The 14,716-nt window shown below is 39.1% G+C and overlaps 1 long non-coding RNA gene across 1 annotated transcript in view; it reads left to right on the forward strand.

The window, feature by feature from the left end:
* Positions 1-14,468, forward strand: part of LOC140510065 (uncharacterized) — a 62,585-nt gene extending 48,117 nt beyond the window's left edge. The window contains exons 2-3 of the long non-coding RNA XR_011969075.1: positions 13,661-13,717; positions 14,385-14,468. This is a non-coding gene — a long non-coding RNA (uncharacterized lncRNA). The remainder of the gene's footprint in view (positions 1-13,660; positions 13,718-14,384) is intronic.
* The last annotated feature ends 248 nt before the right edge of the window (positions 14,469-14,716 follow it).

Below are 14,716 nucleotides of genomic sequence, written 5' to 3' on the forward strand. Positions count from 1 at the left end.
TGGATTGTGCTTCCTTTTGTTGATATCATCTGTCCTCATTATATGTGAAGTCAACCACCTCCTTTTGTAGATACAATTAGACTCCAAGCGGGTAAATGGTGGTCATCCATGCACACTTCTAAGACTTGACTCCCAAATCCTGAGTCTCATGTAGATCTTATCAGAATGGAACACAATGTAGGACTGGAATATAGTATATCAATTTTCATTTAGACTCATGACCTAAGATTTAGGAGATCTGAGAATGAATCCTGGTTCTCTTTCTCTCTGACTAGTTATGTAACCTTGGGTAAGTCACTTTACTCTAGAATCCAGGGAAGAGGATTAAATGATCTCAAAGGTTCCTTCCAACTCTACCATTTCATGATTCCATAATTATAAGGTTTTCTTTGAGTGCTAGGTACACAGAGACAGTATATTATAGAGGATAGAGTGCTGAGCTTGGAGGCACAAGGACCTGGGTTCAAATCCTGATGCTAACATGTGCTACTTGTGCAATTGGGTAAGTTAATAATAACAGTAATAGCTAAAATTTATATATCACTTTAAGGTTTGCCAAATCTTTAAATATATAGTCTCATTTGATCCCTTTCTGAACCTCTGCTTTATCATCTATAAAATGAGGTGCAGTGGATAGAATGTCTTGAGACTCCTCTTCCTGAGTTCAAATCCAGCCTTCAACACTTTCTAGCTGTGTGACTCTGGGCAAGTCATTTCACCCTATTTGCCTCAATTTCCTCATCTGTAAAATGAGTTGGAGAAGGGAATGATAAATCACTCCAGTATCTTGGCCAAGAAAGCCCCAAATGGGGTCATGAAGAGTCAGACATGACTGAAACAATTGAACAACAACAAAATAAGTGCAGAGAGCCAGTGTGACATACGCTACAGAGAGTTGATCTCTGGGTCAAGAAGCATTCAATCAATAAACAATTGTATTATATGACAAGCACCATATTAAGCACTTTACACGTATTATCCCACCTCTAATACATCTTCCACTGTTATGATACTGTTAAATCTGAAAGTCTCAGTAAAAATCCCAACAATATACCTTAAAAACGACAAGTTCAGTGAGAAACCTTGAATCTAGCTAGAATGATTACATTTAGAAAATGACTCAGAAATTATAAACACACCCAAAAACTGAAAATCTAGAGACAAAGTTACAAATACTGCTCACAAGTTGGATATCTACCTAGAAATTTATGAAAGATAGAAAGGTTAAAATATATCTAGGAAGATGGAAATTTAACAAATCTTGTAAAAAAAATTCTAGAAATCTGGAAATCAGGATGGAAAGATGAAAATCTATTTGGAAAACTACAAATGCAGCTAAATGTCTATAAATGACCAAGAGTCATTTGGAAATAGAACTGCATTGATGGCTAGTAACAGATAAGGAAAAAGAGAAAATATAATATGTTCATTGATATTAATTTAACCATATTTGGCTACTAAGATTATATGATTGTATGGATGTTCAATATTGTTTTCAATAAAACATTCAATTTTGACCTTTAAAAGAAATTAATTTGGAAAGTTACAAATATGACTGTAAGCAACAAAAACTAGAAAGTAATAATAGCTAACAGTTGTATAGCACTTTCTATGTGCCAAGTACTGCGCTGAGCTCTTTACAATCATTATCTCATTTGATCCTTACAACAACGTTGGGGGTCAGTGTTATTATTATCCCCATTTTACAGTTGAGGAAACTGAGGCAAACTGCAGTTAAGTGACTTGCATAGGGCCACACAGTTAGTAAATGTCTGTGGCTGGATTTGAACACATGTCTTCCAGACTTCAGGTTCAGTGTTCTATCCACTCTACCATCAAGCTGCCCCTAAAAATAATAAAAATAATAAAAATAATCATGGATCCATAAATAAAAATAGAAAACTGAAAATTTCACTGTTAATCTAGGTAGAAAGGTATAAATATATCTTCAAAAAAAACCAAAACCCAAACCATTAAGGGAAGGTAGAAGGATCAATGTCTTATAGGAGGTGAGAATAATTAATTAGGGTATGATTTGAGGAATAAATATGTTCAGGTGTATGGACAGGAGTTGATATTTGGTTGATTGCATATGTTTGGATATAAGAACTTATTTGAAAGATGTTTGGCTTAAATATTATTTTCCTTGGTGGAAGGCATGACTCTAAGTTAGGGTCCCAAATAACTATAAAATATTCCCTCTCTCCCTCTGCTTCTTAGAATATCTACTTTTTTCAACTGCCTTCTCATACATGAGGCCTTTCTTAAACTCTACTCCATCCCAGCTGCTAGAACTAAAATGAGTTGGTATTTTTTATTGTATTGATTTGTACAGCATACATGGTGTTTACCTAAATAAAATGTTAGGTTATATTATGTCTTGTTATACTACTTCATATTGTTTCATGCTATGTTATATACAGATATGATATTATATCATGTCATATCACATCCATCATACATCATATTGTATCAAATGAGATAACATATATAAGTGCTTTTCAAGCTTAAAATATTATATAAATACTATGATTAGCAATTCTCTTCTATCCTTAGAGGGTTGTTTGGGCCATTTGCCTAGTCACATAGACAGTATGAATGATAGTCAGGATTGAATTCAGGCCTTCCTGAGTTTATGGGTCTAGAGCCAAAAAGAACCTCATGGGTCATCTAGTCTAGTCTTCTTATTTTGTGGATGGGGAAACAGAGGCCAAGGGAAGGGAGATGAGTAGCCCAAGGTCTTCCATGTAGAGACCAAAACTGCTTCTCTATCCACAACACCACAGATGATGCCAGAGGATATTAAAGCCTTTCAGCATAAAATAAACTTCAGAAATCTCATTGAGATATTTGATGTCTTTTTCATACAACTGCATATTTAGAACTGGAAGGGATCTTAGAGGGCGTTAAGCCGATTTTCCTCTTTGTTCAGTGACGTGACAACTAGAAATGAAAGAGCCAGAATTTGAAATCTTACCTTCTGACTCCAAAGTCTATACCCTGTCTGCTGTGCTTCACTGACTCTCTGTAGTGATTTTGTCTGTCTTAAAAGAAGGCCAAAGCCATGGAATAGGTGAAAGATGGACTTTTAAAAAGCTGGGCCTATGATCCTCGAGACCCATTTCAATCCTCATCACAAAGCGTCCAAAGGGCTGGGACTCGGACTGTTTCCTGTGGAAGAAAAGGACTCATGAGGCCAAACTCAGGTGTAGGACTTCAAGAAAAGTCCTGGGCATTCACCCAAACAAGCACCCAGGGATGATGGAGGCCCATGCCAGAGTGAGCAATTCTGACCACTGTGGATGGAGGTTGCAGTTCTTAAGTAGACCACTGAAGGGCACTCCTAGCCCATCTCTGCGCTTCAGCTGTTTCTAATTTTAATTTCCAGGACGCTGCAAGGGTGGCTATTTTTCCTCTTCCTGAGCATTAGGAAGGGTATGGGATTAAAAGCACATTTATGGAGTCAGGTGTGAACGAGTGAAAGTCAGTTAAATCATTATTTATATGGTCAATCTGGTATCCTTTCTGAACGTAGAGGGTTCACCTCCAAAAGAAACTAAAGCCAGCAATTTCATTTTAGATCTGTTTAGGTCTCCCTTATACAAAAGAGGAATAATTGAGAAACACAAGATTGATGTGTGAAAACCTATGGATTTTGGTCTTGGTGGTGAGCTCTGGACCTAGAATCAAGAAGACCTGAGTTCAGATCTGGCCTTAGACACTTACTAGCTGTGTGACTTTGGGCAAATCGCCTGGTTTCTTCATCTGTAAAATGGGGATAATGATAACACTTACATCCCAGGGTTGTGGTGAGGAGGGAATGAGATAATATATATTGAGGTGCTTTGAAAACCTTGAAGTGTTATATTAATAGTTGTTAGGTCCAGACTTTGGATATCATCAGTGTAGCAAAATCCTTCCATTATGACAAACCAGCTTCATCTAGAACATATAGCCAAAGAGACTTGCCTGGGTCAGTGAGAGTTACAATGACTTGGCCAGGGTTACACAGACAGTGTGTGTCCAAGTCAGGACTTGAACCCGGGTCTTCTCAGACATCTCCTTAATATGTCATCTGCTTTCCAGTCATTACTCTCATCCTCATCTCCCTCTGACCAGAATCTTGGATACTGACCCTGAATCTCCTGACTCTGATAGGTGGACTTCTGATAGGGGTTGCTGAGCCTCCATACCAATTTCACCATGCCTGTTGTGAGTCCATCCATTTCCTTACCCCCACAACTTTCTCTCACCCTTCTTGGGTGATCTTTGAGGGCAGGGGCTCTTTTGCTTATTTGTATTTGTTTCTCCAGTCCTTAACCTAGTGTCTGGAACATCATGACTGCTTAATAAATGTTCTTTTTCTAAATCATGTATCTTTCCACTTAATTTTTCTGATTCCAAAGCTGGCTTGATGTCCACTGTACCACATTGCCTCTCTCTTTGGTATTTATACTTTCAATTGGTTTAGTCCTTATAGTTTTCAAAGCGCTTTCCTGATGCTCTTCTCATAACAATCCTAAGATAGGTAGGGCAAGCATTATTGGAAGGAAGGACCAAGTATTTTTTAAATATCCACACTGTGTGCTAAGCATTTTTGTGGTTGTTGGGTTGTTTCAGTCCTGTCCAACACTCTTTGACCCCATTTGGGATTTTCTTGACAGAGATGTTAGAGTGGTTTGCCATTTCCTTCTCTAGGTCACTTTACAGTAGAGGAAACTGAGGCAAACACATTTAAGTAATTTGCCCAAGGTCACACAGGTAGTAAATGTTTGAGGCCAAATTTGAACTCAGGTCTTCCTGACTCCAGGCCCAGCACTTTAACCACTGCACTACCTAGCTGCCCTTAAGAATTTTACAAATATTATTTCATTTGATCTTTTCAACAACTCTGGGAAGTAGGTAGTATTATCTCCATTTTACAGTTGAGGAAACTGAGGCAGAAAGAAGTTAAGTGACTTGCCCATGGTCACACAGCTAGAAAATGGCTGAGCCTGTATTTGAACTTGGGTCTTCCGGCCTCCAGGTCCAGTACTCTTATCTAGTGCAGTACATACTTGCCTATTTTATAGGTGAAGAGACTGAGACCCATGGTTTAAGTGACTTGAATACTGTCACATAAGTCAGGACCTGACATTATTTCTATGGTGATAGTATATGCTGTTTTTTGTGTTTTGGTTCACCCTAATCTGACTGAAGTAAGAGCTCAGGTTTAAGCAGGAAGTGAACACGAAGCTTCAAATTACTCTCCTTTTGTATAACAAAAATTTCATAACAAGTTGGATTCAATTCACTTGAATTCACAGGATTATGGTGTTGAGAGGTGGCCCACATCCCTCAACCCCAAGATACTTCAAGCCTTGATACCTTTGCCAGATGAGAAAAACTCTTTGATTCAACTAGAGAATCAATCAATTAATAACTCAATCTAAGGTGTGAACCAGGTAAGAGCAAATCTTCAGTTTATTTGGGAGAAATAAAGTGTTTGGGTCATTGAATGAAATTAGATGATACTCCACAGAAAATGTCTTGTGGTTGGTTGAAGAGAATCTCCCATGTCCTGTGGGGCTTCCATAAAACAGTAAGCCAATACAGAACGTAATATTCCAATAGCAGATCAACACTTCCAGCCAAGTCACTGAGAGAGAATTGATTGGGGAGGGGAAGAGGATTTCTGTCACTCATTAGACTGTGAATTTTTCTCTATATTGTAATCTTATTAAGGGAAGGGACTGTCTTTTGCCTCTATACTTAGCACGCTCCTTGACACATAGCTAGCGATTAAGAAATTTGTTCATTTCTGGAAAGAGGTAGAGAGAAGGAGCATTAGCACCTGGAATGCCTTGACTAATATGGAAATATGTTTTACATGACTGCATATATATGTAACCTATATCAAATTACTTAATGTCATAGGAAGGGGAGAGGGGAGGGAGGGGGGAAATTTGGAACTCAAAATGAAAAAAAGAATGTTTAAAATTGTATTTGTACTTAATTGGAAAAAATAAAATACTATTTAAAAATTTTTAAAAATAAAATATTGGTAGAGCACGAAGGAGGTGTCATCTGAGCTGAGAGATGTGAAGCTAAGAATTCTGAAGGACCAGGCTGAAGAGGCCAATCATTTCAGATCTGGGGACAGACTGTACAAATGCATGGATGGAAGAGATGAACATAATATTGTGGGGAAACAGCAAATCGTACAGTTTGGATAATGCCTGATTCAATCTCCTTTTACTCCTCTGTGGTAACAAATCTACATTTTTATCCAGAGACTTCCAAAGAACATTTTTTTCTCTCCCTAAATTGTATTGATCTATAAGTCTACTGATAAGATAAACATGGGGGCCAGCCTCTTACCATTCTCTGAGTGTTTATGATGCTTTTGTGAAGTTAAAATATGTATGATGCAGGAGTCCTGATTTATATTTCATAGTCCCCCTAAATGAAACCATCAAAGAGGCTGTCCTCACCTTCCCAGACAAATGAAAAAGGACTTTGAAGATCAAAGGGTCAGCAATCTCGGTGTAAATGAAGCCTCGTGTGTTGACTGACCCCTTTTAGATCAGGCTGCTGTAGCTTCTGAGGCCTGCTGCACTTCTGGGCTATCAGAGCCCACTGGGAGGTGTAAACACATTACCACAGGTAAGGACGTTGACCAGAGGGGTATTCGAGGCTTGCCTAGGAGAACTGAAAGGTCTAATTGGTTTGCGACTGTACAGTAGATTTAAAAGGAACCATTCAAAACCCAAGGGAGCAACAGGCCATATTGTCTGGCAGGCAGAGCCTGATGATTTGAGTGTCCCTAAGGCGAAAGCAAAAGGTGTTTAACAACCTGAAAGGTTTTGTGCCCACAGATAGGGTAGGCCTGGTCCCTGGGGCTCCAGCTGGTAGCTTGTTGTTGTTAGGGGTAGAGTGGGGGGAAAGATAAACATTTTTTTCTTATTCTATTTAAGCTTATTCTGGGGCTACTAAGAGCCCAGAATGCTTTTGAAATGTTTTCTCACCTCTCGGTGCCCTGATTAGACAGTTAAGTTTGGCCCATGATTGAAGTCTGTCATGTATTGCTAAAAGAAAATGGCAGTGATTGGATTCTAAGCCTCGGAGAGCCAGAGAAATATGTATAGAAGAAGGGCAGTTAGTGAGATGGATGGATGTACAATCATAAGGGAATCGACTCAAAGAGGTTTCTCAGATCTCAGTGCCTACCTCACAGAGTGGGGTGAGGATCAAGTGGTATATTTGTAAAGCACTTAGCAAGTGCCTGGAATATAGTAGGCGCTTTCTAAATGCTTAATCCTTCCCCTATAGAAGAGTTCTCATTTAGCACATGCAATTGCAATGGGTTTTCTGGGTAGTCTGCTATTTTGTCATTGTAGTGACCTTTCCCTCACTCTCCTCCATCATCCCAGAAGTTGACTAGCTTTTATAAAATCCCTGAAAATTCAGGAAACATTTATTAATCACCTACGGTGTGCCCACAGTGCCCTTGGGGATAGATAGACAAAACTCAAACTATCTCTTCTCTCTGAGAGCATGGTCCTGAGGGGATGAAACACATACACGAGTAAATAAATGCCAAGCATACAGAAAGACATTTTGATATAGAAAGAATACTAGTAACTGGGGAAAGGGGGCTCTAGAAAGGCCCCATGTAAAAGATGGCAATGGAATTGTGATTTAAAGTCAAAAAGGAATACTCAGACATAATGGGGCTCTCTTCCAGATGTGAGGGAGAATTTAAAAGTTATTTTCTAGGTAACATTTTCCTGCTAAAAATAAGCAAAAACACTTTGCAAAAGTACAGCTATACTTTTGGAAAGAGGCCTGAATTCACAGTTAGAAGACCTGGGTTCAAATTCTGCCTGTGTTGCTTACCAATGTGATTTTGGTCAAGTCTTTGCTTACCTCTCTCTCCCTTAATTTCTTCATTTATAAAATGAGGGGAGCAGGATTAGGTTATTTCTAAGGGCCTTCCTGCGGTGAATCTATCATTTTTCTGAAAAGATTTAAGGAATATCTCCGAATCAATCAAGAAAGTCTGATTTCTATTACTTTCAGCAGGAGCTTATTTGCCCTAGGCCCAATATATTTCAAGTGATGATTAGGATGCAGAGGGAAGAAAGCTGATGTGCAGCTTGATGGCTGAAATGTGGATGAAGTCATCTCATAGAAGCAACAGCGGTCTGGTCAGTTACAAGAGTCAACAATCCTACTGGCCAAGGACAGTGCTACTCTGCCTGAGTGGAAGGACACACCCATCTTTTCTGTTAATAGTCAACAATAAAATGTTTTAGGGGTGAGGAAGTATACTTTATAAAGGGATTTCTTTGAGTATTTATTGGCAAATAGCTGTTGTATCAAAACAAAATACATGAATGATTTTTTAAGTCCTTATTATGTCTCTTTGCCCACTTTTGAGGTTTCTTTGAGGGGGTGGAACAATTAATTTACAGTAATGCATCATAATCAAAAAGTGCCAATTTTTTTACATGAATTAGTTTCTGGGACTTGGACAAAATGCATTATATAGATATAACGAACACTCTCTAGAAGCCAACTGTGGCAAATTTCAGGCACTTAACATTTATGGTATTTTTATAAGTAATTTTTCCCTTGTTTGTAATATGCATGTATCTTTTCCTCATTTCCCATAAAGCACAATTTTATTTTTCAGCCTTGCAAATGTGCCAAGCAGTGTGTTTGACTCTAGAGATATTAAGACTGGTTTTTGCCTTTCTTTTTTGTCTGCAGTTTAGAAGAGTGGCTGGCATGTAGTAGGTGCCTAATAAATGCTAGTTGACTGGCAAAAAGAATATAGTGCCTGCCCTTAAGGAGTTTAGATTCTCCTGCTGGGATATATTATGTGTGTAGTAGATAAATGAAAAGTATTTAAAGGTAATTTCGAGAGGGAGAGAGTGCCAAAAAAAGGCTCTTGAATCAGGAGGCAGAATCTTCAGAGGTGGAAATTCTTATAAGGTAGGCCACTGCAGCAAAAGTATGGAGGTGGGAAATGCAGCTCAACATCTGTCAATGTCAGTTACCAGGCCAGTTTGACTGAAGTTGACTGTAACAGAGAATGTGTGAAAAGGAGTGATTTCCTTCACTATGTAGGAATTGAAAAATGCAGAAAATGACGTGTACAAAATAAAATGTGCCCCAGTTCTTCTTCTGTATCTGAGAAATCTGACAGCCGGAGTGACTGCCTGGGTCTGAAAGGATCTACCAACACCCACCGACTCCACACTTCCAGGCAGAGGTGTTTGAAATTTCCTTTTACTTATTCTATTTCTAAGACATACTGAGAAACAGAGCCCTCATTTGTAAGAGGTTGTCTGCACCTATCTCATTCCAAACCTGAAGCCATAATCCCCTTTGATATCCCACCTGGTTGCTGCTGAAACCACAGAGTGGTGGGGACCATGGAGCCGGTGGTGTCAGAAACAGTAGACAGACAAGGGATTTCCTGTGAGTCTCAGAAAAAGAGAGGGAGAGAGAGAGAGAAGGACAGAGAGAAAGAGAGAGAGAGAGCTGAAGACAAATTCTTTTTCGCATTAACATTTCCCATAACGAAGAGCATGTTAGAGAAGCCAAAATGGCCCCGAGAGATTACTCCTGGACAAAAATATAAAAAAGCCAAAACACCGATATCTTTTGTTTTTATATTTTACTTTAATTTCTCAATATATTCCTCCCTTTTCTAAAGACTCATGCCTCATAACAAAAAATAAATAAGAAAAAGGAAAAAAACCCAATCCAGTTCAGCAACACTAATTACCACACTAACCAAGTCTGGCAATATGTAAGGTGTTCTTAACATACTAACCAAACTGGCAATATGTGCAAGGGTGGGGAACCTGTGGCCTTGAGGCCACATGGGGCCTTCTAAGTCCTCAGGCGTGGCCTTTTGATTGAATCCAAACTTCACAAAACAAATGCCCTTAATAAAAGGATTTGTTGTTTAAAACTTGGCCTTATTCAAAAGGCAGTACCAGAGGATCTAGAAGGCCATATGGCCTGGAGGCCTCAGTTTCCTCCCCCCCCCCCCCCATAGGGTGTTTCACATTCGTAGTCTCCAACCTCTCCAAGGAAGGGGTATTCTCATATATCTTCTTTGGAGCTCTGCTGCAGGATTTAAATAATATCTTGCCTGCCTTATTGTACACTACAGTTATGCTGGTTTTGCTAACTGTTCCCACTGGTATATTATAGACTGTCTCCCACCACCTGGCCTTTTCCCTAATGCCTGAAATGCAACCCTGCTTCCCTCCTCTTTCTACCTTCCTCACAGCACAACTTGGGTGCTGTCTGGTATGTGAGGCGCTTCTTTTGAAAATTACTTTGTATTTATTTACCTGTGTCCACATTGTATCTCCCTAGAGAGTAGAAGTTTCCTGAGGGCAGGGACTGTTTAATTTTTGTTTTTATGTCTTGGTCTCTTGCACAAGGCCTTGCACATAGCAGTGGCTTAATAAATGGTTGTTAAATTGAATTCAGTGGGAAAAAAGGTGATTTGATCTTACCTCCTGGGAGTGGGGGACTCAGTTTGAGAAGTGAGGACTGTGAAATACAATCACATCTCCCATGGAAGAAGGACATCTTGTTTTAATTTTTCAAACACTGACTTTGAGTTTTTCTTCCCAACAATGAGAGCCATCCGCAAATGGAAGGTGATGCCCAGGGAGGTGATGGGCTCCATTTCACTGAAAGTCCTTGAGCAAAGGCTAGATGCCCAGGTGGGGTTGCTGGGGAATTTCTGGTTAATGATGATAATTATAATAAAGCTTGAAAGTTTGCAGAGTATTTTACACATATCATCTCTTTTTATCTTTGCAACAACCCTGGGAGATTTGCACTATTATTATTATTCCCATTTTAAGATGAGGAAACTGAGGCATACCAACTTGCTCAACCTTACACGTTGTGTCCAAGGCAAGATTTAAACTCAGGTGTTCCTGACCCCAGGTCTGGTACTGTGCTGCCTGTTCAAGAATAGTTATAGGTAGGGTTAGAGTACCTTGAAGTTCCCTCCAGCTTGTAGAGTCTGAACTTTTGGGGCTCATGTTTAGTGAAATTTCTAATAAACAAGATTTCATGCTTCTAAAGTTAGAGTAAGCATTAATGGGAACTGAGATCTTAGACTCGATTCTGGCAATAAGGTAGAACTGGTTATAGACGTAGAAATGAGGCCATCATTCTCTCCACTACGCCAAGCTGCCTCTCATAAAGTTATTGATTGGGTTTAAGCAAATTAGCTGTACAAGTGTAGAGGTACAGATTTAGGGATGTTTTAAAGGAATCTAGGAAACTTTGAGAAAAAGGTGAGAAGGGAAAGCATTCCAGGTATGGATGATAGCCAGTGTGAAGGGAGAGATGGGGGATGGAGGCAAAGGAAGTATCAGGAGATTGGGAAGGTAGGAAGGGACCATACTAGGAAGAGCTTGTAATGCCTTGTAAAGGAAGAAATAGGGAGCCAATGGATTTTACTGGGGAGGGGAAAGTGATATGGTCAGACTGCTTTAGAAAAATCAATCTGAGACTATTTCCTTATCTATAAAATGGGGATGATAATAGCTAGCATTTATATGTTGCTTTAGGCTTTGCAAGTAATTTTCTGTGTCATGTTACTGATAATAAGTAATACTTGGAGAGAGTCAGTATGATGTAGAATTGGCCATGGAGGAAGGAAAAACTTAAGTGAAGTCACTGACACGTGCTGGCCATGTGACCTTGGGCAAAGCAGATGATTTCTCAGTGTTTCAGTCAACTTCCTAAGACTACAGATTGCCTATCAGGTGCTAATTTGTGTTGGTAGAGGAGTTTTCTCATCAGATATTCAAGGAAATCCCAAATCTGGTAAGTCTGGTATATCTATATGTGTGGATGTGTGTGGATCTATCCATACTCAAAATGTTATTGTAAGAAAAGTGCTTTGTAAACCCTAAGGCACCTTACACATATGATTTGTCATTGTTATTTTTGACTGGAGTAGTCTTGCCCCTTAGTATGGGGCCTGTGCTAGCAAGGCCTGTGAAAATCCAGGGTTATCTCAATACCTCAGTGGAGCAGAAGTCCAGGGGATCTTCCATAACTGTATGATCATCATGGAGTAAACCACAGTCTGGTATGGTGGGGAGAGTCCAAGAATTATAGTCAGGAAAATTTGGGTTCAAATCTTATGTCCAATACTTAACTAGCTGTGGTAATCTTGGAAAAAGGCATCTCACTTCTGTGTGTCTCAGTTAACTCCTCACTAGAGATGTTACAATATATAGTGGGGGAAGGAGTTCCCATATTGGGAGTTTCCCACACAGACAAAATCACAGATTCTTCATATATTCACACAAATCAGATGATATATTGATTTCTCTTCAATATTTAAAATATTTGTTATTAATTTACTCATCAGAAAACAAACATTTCGACATACAAATAAAATGTAGATTATATATGAAACTATGAACATGTAAGGGTGTTAAATTTAACAAGGTAGTAATGAAATTGTCCTGTTTGTACCCCTTTCTAAATTTCTTTTTATTTTTTATATTTTAAGTTTTTCCTTTCCTTTCTTTTTCCTACCTTCCTTTTTTCTTTCTTTTTCCTTTCTTTCTCCTTTCCTTCCTTCCTTCCTCCCTTCCTTCCTTCCTTCCTTCCTTCCTTCCTTCCTTCCTTCCTTCCTTCCTTCCTTCCTTCCTTCCTTCCTTTTGCTTTTCTTCTTTCTCTTTCCCTCCCTCCCCTTTTTTCTCCCTGACAAGAGACAAAAGAGATGGAAAACATGTTTTATAGTAAATTGTTTGGAGTAGTGACTGGTCACCATATTGATTAGGATTCTGAAGTCTTTAAAGTTGTTTTCCTTTATATTATTGTGGTCCTCCTGTAAGTGGTTCTCCTGGTTTTGCTCTGAATCAGTTTGTATGAATCTTCTGAAGTTTCTCTAAATCCTTTTTCATTTTATTCTTCACATAATAATAATCTGTTACATTCATGTACTATGCCTTGTTCAGCTATTCCCAAAATAATTGGCACCTACTTTGTTACCACTTCTTTGCTTCAACAAAAAGTGCTGGTGTAAACATGCCCCTAGAGTTTTCCTGAGAGTGGGGGAAAAGATCTCTTTTTTAACGCCTTGTATTATCATGGAACAAAGCACTAGCCTTGTACACTGCTTTCAAGTCATAGTGTGTCCTAAGGATTGTACTTTTAAACTACAATTCTAACTCACTATCAATCCCTACCCTTAATTTTCCACTAGCATTCTAATATCCTCAATAAGGATACCATTTGGATCTGTGATTCATGAGTCTAAGGAGCTCCTGGGTGAGACAGCTCCTTTACCAATGAAGATTCTGCCATTGATAGTCTTATAAAGCTTCCCAGAGCCTGAAGATGTTAAGTGATTTTCTCAGAGTCACACAGTCAGGATGCTGACTTTAATACATACCAATATTACATTTTATTTCATTTTTAATCTCTTATTTCATTTCTTCTACATATTCATATAGTCCTTGTGGAAAATAAATATTTTTCCTCTTTGAATCTCTGCTTATAGTTTTAATTACTCCTTTTTCGGCATCTCTAGATATACAATATTTTTTTATACTGGTTGCAATTTTTAAAAATTGACTCACCTCTGCCCTGCTTCCTTCCCCTCTCCCCTTAGTTCCAGAATTGAGACTTCGTGCCAAGGCTGGAACTCTATCCCCTGCTGTGCTTTTGGGTAAGTGGTCTGCCTTGCAAGTCACACCCTAAATTGGTTAGCTTTTGGAGCCATCCTCCACCTCTTGGAGTTATACCCAGGAATGACTTAACTGGTACTGTATTTACATTGTATTAGCAATTCCTCAGATTAACTGTTGTTAAGTCTTTTTAGTTGTGTCTGACTTTCAGTGACACCATTTGGGTCATATTTGGATCACATTCTTACTAAAGACACTGGAGTGGTTTGCCATTTCCTTCTTCCAATCATTTTACAGATGGGGAAACTGAGGCATAGAGGGTTAAGTGACCCACAAAGCCAGTAAGTGTCTGAGGCCAGATTTGAACTCATGAGGATGAATCTTCCTGATTCTAAGCCCAAAGACTGTTTACTAAATCCTAAAGGGGCTGGAATCTGTGTTAATCAATATACAGATTAAATACTTGATATATTGAACTAATTGTTATGGTTACATCCCAAATATATGATGGTAGCAGGATTGGGACATGACAGCTCATTAGGCATAGAATCTGGGAGGTAGAAGGGATCTCAGAAATCATCTAGTGAAAAATCCCGGATGCTACAGATGAGGAAAGTGAGGCTCAGAGGAGTGTCTTGCCGAAGGTCACATGTTTAGTGAGAGGCAGAACCTTTTTAAATTTCCTTGTTATTGGATGTTCTCTAACAGCAGCTGTTGTAGGAGATTAAGAGCCCACCCAAGAGTCCAAAGTCCTGGGTTCAAGTTCCGGCTGTAGAACATCCTGCGGAGTCATCACAGGTAAATCATTTCACCTCTCTGAGGCCTAGTGTCTCCATCTAGAGACACTAGAGAATAGCACTTCTCATACCTTCCTCCCCCTTTATTTGTGTGGCTCAAATAAAATAAGGTGTGAAAAGTTGCTTTGTTGCTATCTAGGGATTCTAGACGAATGTCATGGGGTAGCTATGAAGTGGATAGAGAACTGGGTCTGGAGTCAGAAAGACCTGAGTTCAAATCCACTTTCAGATACTTACTAGCTA

This window comes from Notamacropus eugenii, chromosome 6 (assembly GCF_028372415.1).
Source record: "Notamacropus eugenii isolate mMacEug1 chromosome 6, mMacEug1.pri_v2, whole genome shotgun sequence".
Classification (NCBI taxonomy): Eukaryota; Metazoa; Chordata; class Mammalia; order Diprotodontia; family Macropodidae; genus Notamacropus; species Notamacropus eugenii.